The sequence below is a fragment of the Euphorbia lathyris genome, chromosome 7 (assembly GCF_963576675.1).
Source record: "Euphorbia lathyris chromosome 7, ddEupLath1.1, whole genome shotgun sequence".
Taxonomy (NCBI): Eukaryota; Viridiplantae; Streptophyta; class Magnoliopsida; order Malpighiales; family Euphorbiaceae; genus Euphorbia; species Euphorbia lathyris.
Window position 1 is genome coordinate 45,599,906 of NC_088916.1, and position 14,451 is coordinate 45,614,356.

Consider the following 14,451-nt stretch of genomic DNA (forward strand, 5'->3'; position numbering starts at 1 on the left):
TGGGCGGCTCTCAAGTTTACTTCCTACCGAAGGAATTCATCAACAACCTCTGACGCTCCGTACCTGAACCTCTGTACCAGTTGTCTGGGCGCATTACCTACCTTACCCTTTTAGTATTAACCATATTGTAACCCTAATAGGGGTAGTTCCTGTCCTTTACTTATCATTTAGAGGTTGTATTTAAACCCTCATTTTGTAAGGATATGGCACCTTTATCAATCAAATACTCTTTCTCTTTGAGAATTAAGGTTTATACCTTGTTTATCGGGATTCACTCCTTCTAGTCTAGCTAGAGAAGAAGATCTTTGTTGGTTTACGATTAAAACCTTCATTTATCGCTTTCAATCTATATCACAATGATAGGGGAACTCAACTTCTTCCTTGGTCTACAAATCAAGCAAGGGAAGAACGACATCTTCATCAGTCAGTCTAAGTATGCCAAAGAAATGTTAAAGAAATTCGATATGGAAGAATGTAAGCCCATATCTACCCCAATGGGTACTGACACTGTCCTTTGTGCTGACAAGAAAGGTAAGTCAGTAGACAACAAGTTATATCGAGGTATAATTGGCTCTCTACTTTATCTTACTGCTAGTAGACCTGACATTCAGTACTCAGTATGTTATTGCGCAAGATATCAAGCTGACTCCAGGGAATCTCACCTTATAGCTGTAAAAAGAATTTTCAGATATTTGCAGAGCTCAGTTAATGCAGGTTTATGGTATCCAAATACAAATGAATTCACACTCATTGGATACACTGACGCTGACTATGGACGAGATAAGCTAGAGCGTAAGAGTACTTCAGGAGGGTGTCACTTCCTTGGAAGCTGTCTAGTATCTTGGTTCAGTAGGAAGCAATCGTCAGTGGCTCTGTCAACAACTGAAGCTGAGTACATTGCTGCCGGAAGCTGTGTGGCCTAGGTCCTATGGATTAAGCAATAGCTGGAGGATTATGGAGTCCAAACTGATACAATCGAAGTCAAATGCGACAATAAGAGTGCCATTGACTTATCCAAAAATCCAATCCAACACAGCAGAATGAAGCATGTCAGCATTCGACATCACTTTATTAGAGATCATGTACTCAAAGGGGAGATCAAGCTGACCTACATACCAACAGATGAACAGCTTGCAGATATCTTTACGAAGCCTCTGGCTCGTGAGCAATTTAACATACTAAGGGAAGCCATCGGTATGTCTAATCCTCTTCAATAAAATTCTATACTTAATTGAATGATGATTGATTGCCATGCTGAGTGATTTGTGCTAAATTAGTAACTATTGCATGCTGAGTTAAATACAACATAAAATCACCCTATGCTGAGTAGACATACATATTGAGTGATTATCTTAAGCTGAGTTACTAAGCACACAAATATTTCTTCTACGTAAAACTGAGCACTCAGAATGACAAAAATGTTTAGTATTCTAGATTCTGAGTAAAGCCAGTAAGACAATAAATGCTAGCACGCGCATTGAATAGCCACCTAGGATGACATAAGCGCAATAATGAGAAAACACATGCGCCGAATTTGTCATAAGTGCCAGGATTCCTATCGATTGATCATCTCGATGCCAAACCGCCATTCCGACCTATCAGATCAACTCGGCATTCCTATAAATAATGGACAAATTCCCACTCATACCTCTTTACATTCGAAATTTCTGGCATTCAATCTCTCTCTCTGTTAAATCCCAAAACCTCTCAAAATTTCTCAAGGAATCATGTCTGACGATTCACAAAATAACTCCGGTGCCGGTTACGATGACAACCGCTCCGATGAAAATCCTCCTTCCCCCGCTCAGCAGGACTACGAAGAGACATCAAGTGAGTCTCCAGGACATGGTCAGCATGACCAAACTAAGGGTTCCACTCCAAGCAAAAACACTTAAGCTGACCAAGCAACTCCGTCAAAGAAACAGAAGAAGGAGAAGCAGTCTAAGGAGAAGGTATTCCTCCCCGTCTACAACAGCGTAAAAGGTTGCGAAGTACTCCACTGTCGTTGGTTCTCTAAAGGGTTCGTAGAGGCTGAGAAACCCTTCTATGAGTGGATCTCCAAAAACGGTTGAACCCAACTCTTCTCTCTCCCCGATAACACCTATCCACACCTGGTAAGGGAGTTTTACACAAACCTCAGAGTTAACAGGGACAATATTGACCACTTAGTGACCAAGGTCAAAGGCAAGAACATCACAATCACTCCATCCTATCTAGCAACCCTGCTAAAGTTGCCGGCCAAAGGTACAGAATTCAGGACCACGAACGACCATGCCAAGCTTGACTACCCTGTTGAGTTTTGTAAGCCGAAGGACCACAAAGGAGAAATAGCCAGCATGTGTATGGGTCAGCCTCAGAAAATGGCTCATTACATCCTGACCAACTTCCTATTCCCAAAGGTCAACTCCTCCTCATCAGCCTCAAACTTTGAGCAATGCTTCATTTGGCATATGCTGACCTATCAACCACTCAATATGCCCGTATTTCTTATCGGCGCATTCCAACGGAGCACCAGGAAACTCAGACTGGGCTCCCTTATCACGAAAATTCTTCAGGACCATCAAGTAAGCACGGTCGAAGAAGTTGAGACTTGGGGAACAGAAATCACAGCGGCACTACTATTTGGGTTAGCCTATGATCAACCCATTAAATCAAAGAAAGGCGAAGGTGCAGAAGAAAATGAAGAAGGGGATAATATGGTTGAAGCTGCAACCAAGAAAGGAAAGAAGGTAATGGTTGAACCCGCTGACCGAACAAGGCAAGATAATAAGCGGAAAGCTGACCAATCCACAAGGGATGTCAACACAGCTCCTAGGAAGCTGAGAATAATATCTAGTGGGAAGAAAGCTACTCCTGAGCAAACTCAAGGTGAACCTAAGTCAGCGGAGAAAAGGCAAGTTGAGCCTGAGGAAGAAAGTGAAGAAACCCCTGAGCAACCTCTGCAAAAGAAGAAGAAAAATTCTGGGTTAAAGCCAATTGATGCACCTCCTCTTGACTTTGTAATTTCCGAAGACTCACACTTTGTGAGAAGTCAAGAGATTGATCTTGAGAAAACTCCTACTGACCAAGAAGAAAAACTGGGTGATATTGGAGGTCGATTTCATGCTGATAAGACAGGCTCTGCTGAGCAAAATAAAACAGTTGATTCTGAGCCGAATGTGAATGTTGCTACTGAGCAAAGTGAACAAGTTGAAACTGACCGAGCTGAGCATAGTGCAAAGTCACCAGTGAAGGACAAGGTGGTAGAAGGCCTTGATGCCGACCTTGGTATTAACTCAGCCTCTGAGTCCCTTGACTCCATTGCTGCTGATCCCTCTCCTCCAACAAATAAGAATAGCACAGGCAAACGACTCAAACGAAAGGCTCAAAAACCCCCAGTCATTGATCTTCTGGACGATTCTCCCCTAAGGGAACCAATCACTGACCTCACCACACTCCAGTTTCAATTTTTCTCCACACTCCAGCTCCTAAGGGTCCCATTTCTGCCGAGCAAGTTCTCGAAGTTCTTGCTGCTCAAGACAAAGAGTTAGCCAAGGAAAATCCTGCTCAAGTCAGCTTTGAACTACCTCAACCTTCTGCTACTACTCAGCTTCAGACTGACCCTGAGCAAGTGAACATCTCTGCTGATCCACCTCTTCCAAATCCTTCAACGCAGAATGCTAATCAGTTAGCTCCTGATGCTAACCTGAATAAAAGTCCAACTGCTGACCATGCTGGCACTTCTGTTTCTGGACAGCACCAAACACATCCTCCATCCGGTGCTACTCATATTCCGGCCTCTGAACCACAACATCATGAATCCTATGCTTACTTACATACTACTGAGTCTGGACGAAGAATCATTGACTCAACTCAAGCCTTACTTCAGGATATTCATTAAACCAATGCCGATGCTACTGGGTCTGTTAATGTTGAGCCAACTCAACTCTCTTCTGTCACTCAGCTTTTAACTGAAATCAAGGGTCTCAAGGACTTACTGAGTGTCATGAAATCCTTTCAATCTCAACAACCCAAGCAAGAATCAATAATGAAGCTGGCCGAACTCCAGCTGATGATGGTGAACCATATGAACTCCATCCAAGGTCAACTCAATACCTTATCAGCTGCGAACTCAACATATGCAACCTCTGCTGAGGCAACTCAACACTTCTCCCAACTGAACTCTGAGCTGACCGGAGCTCGAGAACTTATCTCCTCCTCCTCCCAGTGTTCCATCGAACAGATTAGTGAAGCTGTTCGCCTCCTCAACCTGAATAAACAGGAAATGGACACTGACCTCATGAAGACTAATAAGATTCTGAAGTGTACTCAATCTACCCTTAAGCAGGTTCGGCATACCAATGTTCAACGTCAAAATTATGACACTGCCCTGCTCAAGATGTATCATCAATCCTATGCCAAACTGACAGACTCTATCACTTGGATCGGGAAATCTCAAGAGTATCTCTTAAGCATGCTTAGTGCCAACATTAAAATTCCCGCTTCCACTATGGCCGATGGCATGGCAGTCTTCAACGGTCTTCGGGAAAGTACGAGTCAATTTCGACTGTACTCATCCAAATTATCTCGTGTTGCTTATGTTGGTCCCTGGTAATTAGTTCCAAGGGGGGGGGGGGGTTAGGAACTAATATAACTTTTTCGCGTTTTAATTAAGCTGACTGGAAGGTATTTTGAGAGTTTATTAACTCAGCTTATGGTCAGCTTGGTGAGATATGTTTGAAGACAGCTTTAGTCAGATGTTGACTAAAGTTGTTTTCTTGTGAGTTGAGAATTGACACTCTTGGAGGTTAGCTTCTAACTCAACACCACTTACTTACTCAAGATCAGCTTAGGCAATTTATTTGCTGAGTAAATAAAGTAAACAACACATGCAATTATAAGAGAGAGTTTAGAGATTACTCAGTATCACTTATCCTAGTTCGGCCTCTCTGCCTACGTCCAGTCCCCAGAGTCCTCCGGGATTTTTGAATCCAATACTGAGCTCTTTAAAGGTAGAGCACAAACCGATTACAAGGCAGTTAAATATGCAAGAGTACCTTCCTCTATTCGTCTACTCAACTCCTACTAGGTGCTACAACCCAGCACCTAGATTTCTCTACCACTGAAATTCTTACAGCCAAGCACTCAGCTTAACACTCTCAATATTCCTATTGATCACAGACTTGTTCTTTTTGAACTAAAGAACACTTTAGATGATTACAAATCAATCTAGCATTTACACATAGAATAGAAAAGTTGGTGTAAGATCCTTTTTGTATTTGAGTGCTTTTGAAACTTTCTCTCTTGTATTTTTCTTTCGATGCTTCAGTAATGATCCAAGTTCATCGATTGTCCTTTTATAGAAAGAAATCTATAGATTTGATCGTTTTGAAATGTCTTAGCCGTTAACACCAAAACGGCTCTTTTGGGGAACAATTTCTGGACAGCTTCAGACTGCACCGCCATTCCCTTTCTCCGTTTTCTTCAGGCGTCAGGTTTGTCTTCTAGCGTCTGGTTTGTCTTTTTGTACCAGTTGTCTGTTTCCAATAATCCAACGTCCCATGACTCTTGGAATTAGTCTTTTAGGTATCTTCGAGGTTCCAATTATTGGTGCAGAGGATTGACAGACTTTGTCCTTTAGTGAACGGATCCTTTATGCTGTTCTGACTGTCACTCAGCTTCGTTTGTTCTCTTCGAGTTATTCAACGTTCATGTTGAGTTCCTTCTAGGTCAGCTCCGTTTTGTTTAACCGTTCTTGAAGAAATCTTCAACTTTAGTCAGCTTCGTTTTGCTCCTGAATTTTACTCCACTCAGCTTCTATTCTGTCATGCTGAGTTCCGTTCTACTCAGCTTCGCTTGTGCTGACTTTTGTCCTGTCTTTACTTTATATATTTTTGCACTCAATATATAACAAACATATTAGTACAATTAAATCAAAGCATATAAATTTAATTGCCTCTTAATCATGGATGATTTTGTCAAATCAAAATCTTGTGGAAAGGTGTTTCAACAAACTCCCCCATTTTGATGTTGGCAAAATACATAATTACGGAACTCAGTTATAAGTTACCCCATGATTGATATTTTTGATATGACTCCCCCGTAAGGGTTGCATACATTTTGTTTTAACTTTATTCTAAACCTTCCAAGATCTAATTTAATTAGATTTAAGACATTTGTGTGTACTGACTCAGTTTTGGAAGGATGTTGTCTCTCAGTTTATTTTTAGTGTTAATGTGTTTAACCTTTTTGATTCGTTTGTTCAAACTTGATTAGTCAGATCAGGAAGAAGACTAATACTTGCTATATTGAGTTTAAGCAACAAAACAAAAAAAACATATTAACCTAAACAACAAACAACCAAGGATTTAAAGACAGGATATTAAGCTAAGTCTTAAGCTAGAAGCTAAGTCTTAAGCTGGTTTTACTTCTTCTTTCTCTGAGCTGTGAGATCAGCGTGAGCAATGCCTTTTCCTTTGCTTCTAGATGCATTATTACCTGCAGGTTGAGGCTGAGTTCCTCCTTGACTTGTCTCCCCCGTTTTGCCATCATCGGGTTTGTAGAGGAAAGTTTCATTTCGTGCTGCAGAGGAGAGATACTGAGAGTAGCGCTGGAGCCTTTTGGTGCTTTCTCCCAAGCCATCAATTACTGGGACACTATCGTCCTGGATATGTCGAGGAACCCGAAGAGAGCTACTGATCATGCTGAGGAGGCATTCATGAGATTTGCTCAGGCAGGTGAGTGAGCCTGTGATCTGTCCAAAAGCTTGATGGAACAGTTTCAGCAGAGCAGAATCATAAAACATGCGCTGGCCATTGTTGATGCGCATTGCCTTCATGATAGCTTGTGAAAAGCTCATGAGTTCAGTGTTGGAGATGGGATCAACATCCATTTGGGCTCTGTCGATGTTGAGTAGTCTGACTGCTTCACTTAATTGGTCAATAGTACACTGAGAAGAGGAGGATACTAAATCACGTGTACTGGTCAGCTCAGTATGAAGCTGGGTGAAACTCAGCATTGCCGGGTGGACTTAATTTGGTCAGCTCAGCATTCAATTTGGTAAAACAGTCTTGCAATTCAGCAGACGTAACAGACTCAGGATTGGCAGTTGCTCTAGAGGTGGTCAGTTCCGCTGCTAGCTTAACAAAGTAGCTTTGAAGCTCAGTGGAAGTGACATACCCTGGATTGACTTCTGACAGTTGGTGAATTTTTCCTTCAAGCGAATTCATATGGGTGGCCATTGTAAGCACTAGTTCAGTCAGTTTTGCTATTTGCTCTTGATTTGGTTGCTGAGTTTGAACCGCAGTGATAATGCTAACCAGATCCTTTAGTCCTCGAAGTTCATTCAGAAACTGAGTAATACCTGACAGGTGGGAGGACTCAGCTTGAGTAGATTGGTGACCATCAGCTTGAGTAGTATGGAAATCTTGAAGAAAGGACTGAGCAGAAGCAATGACACGTCGACCAGACTCAGTAGCATTCAAGTATGCAAACTTAGCAGTATTACTCTCAGAGGCTGGTACAGAGTTTGATGGTGGTGGAGGAGTTTGTTCTCTGCCAGATTGAGTACCTTGATTGGTACTTGGACTTTGATTGATTGGATGAGCTGAATCATCAACATGTTGTGTTGGGGGTGGAACTTGATTAGATAAGTTAGTCTGCTCAGCTTGAAGTGGTGAAGTGGAGACAGGAAGTGTGTTACTTTGAGCAACTTGAATTGGATCTGCAGGATTTTTGGCTTGTTCCTCATCCTGAGTAACAGAGGCTTGTTTTTCCACTGGATTTTCTGGTGGTGACTCAGTTTCATTGGAGAAGTACTGGAACTGGATTGTGGAAAGGTCAGTTTCAGGCTCATCAATGGGAAAGTCGTCCATGAGATCAATTTGCTTTTGCGCTTTCTTTTTGAGTCTTCACCGTGTCTCAGCACTTGGCGGTGAATGGTCAGTTCGGATACTTTCACTGGACTCAGTAGCAACTGTCTCCTCTTCTACAGGTTGCTCAAAAGGACCCTCAACAGCATTAGTTTCTTTCTTTCTCTGCTCAGCATCATCCTGAGATTCTTCAACATTGGGACATTCTTCCTGCTCAGTATTAACTTCTTGGTGTTCAACATGTTGCTCAGTCTCTTCCACAGCTTCCTTTTCTTGGTCAGTTCCATGACCTTCAGGTTGAGTAGAGGCTAGTGGGACATCTTCCACTATCTTTAAGGATTTACCCTTTTTCCTTTTCTTTAAAGGAGATTCTGGAGTTTCTTCGTCCTCATCCTCAAGCTCTTCTTGCCTCTTTCTTTTCTCAGCTTGTTCCTTAGCCTTGTCAGCTTTAGCTTTTTCCCTTGATGAAAGCCTTACTTTCTTTGGGACAGCATGAATGTCTTTGGAGCAGGTTTCTACAGCCATCCTCTTCTTCCTTTTCTCAGGCTGAGCTGTCTCAGGTGACTCAGCATGAGCCTCAACATCTTTTGCAGGCTCAGCTTCAGGCTCAATTTCTTCTTGCTCAGCTTCTTCATCTTCCTCAGCGTCTCTAGCTCATTCATATCCCTTCAAGGGTTGATTATACAATAGTCCATCCAGTAGGACTGCAGTGATTTCACTTCCCAATGTGCTTATTTCATTCACCGTCTCTATTTGCTTGTCCTGTATAATTTTTGTAATGAGTGAGCCCAAGCGGAGTTTCTTACCACTTCGTTGAAACGCTCCAACTAGAAAGATGGGAAGATTGAATGGAGCGCAGGTCAACATGTGCCAGATGAAGCACTGTTCGAAGTTTGATGCGGATGAAGCTGAGCTGAGTTTGGGGAAGATAAAGTTGGTCAGCATGAAGTGGACCATCTTTTGTTCTTTACCCATACAGGTGCTGGGTATTTCACCCTTATGATCTTTGGGTTTACAGAACCCCTTTAGCTTCTCAGTTGTGGCTTTTGGTATTTTCTCCTTTGTCGTTCTAAATTGAATTCCTTCGGCTGGTAAATCTAGCAATGTGGCTAGATAGGCAGGGGTTATGACGATTTTCTGACCTTTAACAGTGGTCTCCAAATAGTCAGAGTCATGTGCATCAACACGTAGATTCGAGTAGAATTCCCGTACTAACCTGGGATAGGTTGTTCCTGAAAGATAGAAGAGACCTTTCCACTTGTTCTTCTCGATCCATTCACAGAATGGTTTCTCAGATGAGACAAAACTTGGAGAAAACCATCGGCATTTTAAAACCTCCAGATTGTTGACCTTTGAGTGTACCTTGATAATTTTCCTTTCTATTTCCGTCGAAGGACCCGCGTGGTCAGTGGGTTTGTCTGTGGTTTGAGTTTTAGGGGTTTTGTTTTTGCCGGAAGCCATTTTTGAAGGTTTTGAAGTTCTTAGAGAGAAAGAAGTTTGATTTCAGGAGATTACATGCGTAAGGAATGAAGAGTGGGGATTCTTCCACTTTTTATATAAATTTACGACGGCCCTTAATCATTAACTAGCCGTTTTTATCTAGGGACGTTCAACCGACAAAAATTCTGTCAATTATGACATCTTCGGCGCATGGGATTTGCCATTAATGTGCGTCTTCCCAAGGTGCCAGAGGTTACACGTGTAGGTTCACTTTTCGCGAGTGGGTTTTTACTAGGTTTTGCTAGAATTCGAAGCATCCACGATATTGAGTGCCTAACTTTTGTGAAGATAATTTCTCTATCTCTAATTAACTCAACATACGTTACTCACTCAGCATGTGTATTTACTCAGCATATAGTGATTACTCAAAATGTTTTTCTACTCAGCATAGGATGTTTACTCAGCTTTTATGCCTACTCAGTATCATCACTCAATATATATGTCAATTCAGCATAGGGTGGCTTTTTCATTTTCAAGCTTAGTAAGGAGTAGATATTTTACTCAACATGGCATTTGCACAATTATTCAAAGTTCCACTCATATGACAATTATTCAATACAGATTTAGTTAGGGTGGATTTGACATACCAATTGCTTCCCTTAGTGTGTTGAATTGTTCTCGTGCCAAGGGCTTTGTGAAGATATCTGCAAGCTGATCATTTGTTGGCACATAGGTCAGCTTGATCTCATCTTTTAGTACATGATCTCTGATGAAGTGATGCCTTATGCTAACATGCTTCATCCTGCTGTGTTGGACTGGATTCTTAGATAGATCAATGAGACTTTTGTTGTCGCATTTGATCTCTATTGTCTTTGTTTTGACTCCGTAATCCTCAAGCTGTTGCTTTATCCATAGGACTTGTGCAACACAGCTTCCAGCAGCCATGTACTCAGCTTCAGTTGTAGACAGAGCTACGGATGATTGCTTCTTGCTGAACCAAGATACTAGGCAGCTACCAAGGAAATGACATCCTCCTGAAGTACTCTTCCGCTCTAGCTTATCTCGTCCATAGTCAGCATCAGTATATCCAATGAGTTTGAAGTCATTTGAGGATGGATACCATAGACCTGCATCAACTGAGCTTTGCAAGTATCTAAAAATTCTTTTTACAGCAGTTAGATGAGATTCCCTGGGGTCAGCTTGATATCTAGCACAATAGCATACTGAGTATTGAATATCCGGTCTACTAGCAGTGAGATAGAGTAAAGAACCTATCATACCTCGATAGAGCTTACTATCAACTGACTTACTCTTCTCATCCTTGCATAGGACAGTATCAGTACCCATGGGGGTTGATATTGGTTTGCAATCTACCATGCTGAATTTCTTTAACATTTCCTTGGTGTACTTAGACTGACTTATAAAGATGCCATTCTTGCCTTGCTTGATTTGAAGTCCAAGGAAGAAGTTGAGTTCACCCATCATGGACATTTCGAACTCAGTTTGCATCTGTTGGCTGAATTCTTTGCACAAAGATTCGTCAGTAGCACCAAAAATTATATCATCTACATATATCTGTGCAAGTAGGGTATGTTTACCCTTTTTCTTAATAAACAAGGTTGTGTCAGCTTTTCCCCTGACATAGTTCCTGGTCAGCAGGAAGTTGGTCAACCTCTCATACCAAGCTCTTGGAGCTTGCTTTAGGCCGTACAGAGCCTTTTTGAGTTTATAAACGTGGTTTGGAAATTTTGGATCTTCAAACCCAGGAGGTTGATTTACATATACCTCTTCGTTTATAAGGCCATTAAGAAATGCACTTTTCACATCCATTTGATATAGTTTAAAATTCATGTAACTGGCATAGGCACACAATATACGTATAGCTTCTAATCTAGCAACAGGAGCAAATGTTTCTCCATAGTCTATACCCTCTTGCTGACTATAGTCTTGGGCTACAAGTCGAGCTTTGTTTCTAATCACATTTCCATGCTCATCTAGCTTATTTCTAAAGACCCACTTGGTTCCTATGGGCTTTTGATTCCTAGGTTTAGGTACTAAATCCCATACCTCATTTCTGGTAAATTGGTCAAGCTCTTCTTGCATAGCATTGATCCAATATTCATCTTGCTCAGCATCAGCAAAGTTCTTTGGCTCATGTATTGAGACGAATGCAACATTGCTGAGGTATTTTCTAAGCTGATCTCTGGTCATTAATTTGTTGTTGGCGGCATCAAGAATGGCTTGCTCTGTATGTCCTCTTGGGATCTTTATTTCCTTGGGCAATGTTGAGTTGTTTGGAAGAGGTGTTTCTACAATCTCTACAGGAATAGATTGGTCAGCAAATGATATTTCAATTTCTTGCTTACCTTGGGTCAGCTCCTGTATAGTTGACACAGAGGCTTCTGGTTGATCAGCGGAAGCTGAGCCTGGTTCATCTTCTTCAGGCTGAGCTGACTTACCTGTAGGGTCAGTTTCATCGAACTCAACATGTACAGACTCTTCTACAACCTGAGTTCTTTTGTTAAATACTCTATATGCTTTACTGTTTATTGAGTACCCTAAAAAGATCGCCTCGTCAGCTTTAGCATCAAATTTAGCAAGGTTGTCTTTTGTATTGAGTATAAAGCATTTACACCCAAAGGCACGAAAGTATCCAATATTGGGCTTTCGACCTTTCCAAAGTTCATATGGGGTTTTCTTAAGTATAGGTCTAACTAGAGCCCTATTCAGTATGTAACATGCCGTGTGAACAACTTCTCCCCAGAAGTACTTTGGAAGCCTATTTTCACTCAGCATTGTCCTAGCTATTTCGACAATGGTTCTATTTTTCCTTTCAACGACCCCATTTTGTTGAGGTGTTCTAGGAGCAGAGAAGTTGTGGTCAATACCACTGATTTCACAGAATTCATCAAACTGTTGGTTTTTGAATTCTCCACCATTGTTGCTTCTAATGTGAGCTACTCTTAGGTCTTTGTCATTTTCAAGCTTTTTGATCAATGTGGTAAACATCTCAAAGGTTTCATCCTTGCTACTCAGTAAGATGATCCAAGTGTACCGAGAGAAATCATCTACAATAACCAAGGAAAATTTCTTACCTCCCAAGCTGAGTGGCTGGATAGGTCCGAAAAGATCCAAGTGTAGTAATTCCAATGGTCTTTTGGTTGAGACAATATTTTTGCTATGAAATGACTTTTTAGTTTGTTTGCCTTACTGACAAGCTTTACACAGTTGATCTTTTTCAAACTTTAATTTGGGTAATCCCTCAACTAATTGCTTTCTAGCTAATTTGGCAAGAAGGTCCATGCTGACATGCCCAAGTCTTCTATGTCATAGCCAGGAGTTGTCCTCTTTAGACACTAAGCATATGTTTTTAGAAAACTGTTTTTCTAAGTTTAACATGTATACATTTTCTACACGAGGGGCAGTTAAAATTAACTCCTTTGTATTTCCCTCGAGTATTTGACACTTAGTATCATCAAATACAACCCTTCTGCCGCTCTTGCAAAGCTGGGCTACACTCAGCAGATTGTATTTGAGACCTTTAACTAAGGAGACAGACTCAGTAGTTGGGTTACCTCCGATAGTACCTGAGCCAACTATCTTACCCTTCTTGTTGTCTCCAAAGCTTACACTTCCACCTCGTTTAAGCTCTAGTGTGATGAACTGAGTTTCATCACCTGTCATATGCCTTGAGCATGCGCTGTCTATATACCATAGTTTTGACTTCTCCACGCATGTCAAGCTGACCTGCATTTTAAACTATTCATTTTTAGGTACCCAATTCCTTTTGGGTCCTTTCTTGTTAGTGTAAACAGGTGCAAAGTCATATTTTAACTTTTGACGGCATACTTTTATGGTGTGGCTTGGCTTACCACAGAAATCACAAAAAGGTACCCTTTGTGGGTTGAACTGAGTATGGTCAGCATTATTGTGTTGGGCATGCCAACATACTTTTGTGGTATGCCATTTTCTTCCGCAGAAGTCACATTGGACAGTCCGCCTGTTATGCCAACACACATCCTTTGTGTGTCCCCTTTTTCCACAACACTCACATTGAGTGAATTGCTTATGCTGACTAGTATTTGCGTACTCAGCATGGGGTTTATTTCTATTTGAGCCCTTCCCTTGACTCTGTAACATTGTGATATCCTTTCTAAGTTTCTTTGACTCAGATTGAACCTCCGTGACAAACTTATGTAAGATTTGCATGTTGGTATGCAAGTCAGAGTTGTCCTGGAGAAGATATCGGAGGTCACTCAGCTTGACCTCTTCAATCTCATCACAGCGCCTGCTGAGTGCCTTAATCTTTTTGTTACACTTTTTGGTTAGTGTATATAAGTCACTCAGGGCATTTACCATTTCGTTTCTAAGTAAGAGTAAGGATGTTACCTCATTGCTGTGATCCTCCTGGTCGGTTTCATCAGAAAGGTCAGCATGCTCAGATTGGGATCGGTCAGCTCCATCATCCGCCATAAAGCATATGTTGGCTGTTTCATTTTGCTCAGCTTCAGATAATGTTGATTCGTCACTGTCACTCCGTGTGGCTACCATAGCCTTTTTGCTTCCCTTCTTCTCTTTCTTGAGATTGGGACAGCTTGACTTGATGTGCCCAGTTTGATGACACTCAAAACATGTGACAGACTTCGAGCTGTCCTTCTTGTACTTGTCACTTGACTCAGCTTTATACTTATCATTTCTTCTAAATGACCTTTTGCTGTTTCTATCATTTCTCCTGAACAGCTTTTTCATCTTTCTGGTGAACATGGCCAATTCCTCATCATCAGTTGACTCCGCTTCAGTTGAGTCAGCTTTCATGACAAGTGACTTTTGTTTCTTGTCTTCTGATTTTTCTTTCTCTTTGGCTTCAAAGTTTTTCATAGAGATTTCATGGGTCAGCAGGGATCCGATCAACTCATCATATTTGTAGGTAGTCAAGTCTTGGGCTTCTTCTACAGCTGTTTTCTTTGCTTGCCAGCTCTTGGGCAGACTTCTCAGAATTTTCTTCACCTGTTCTTCTTCAGTGAAGTTCTTTCCAAGCCTTTTTAGCTCATTTATAATGTTTGTGAACCTTGCGTTCATTTCTGAGATGTCTTCATTCTCCTTCATTTCAAACAGCTCGTAGAGTCTCATATGTTGATTGACTTTAGACTCCTTAACTTTG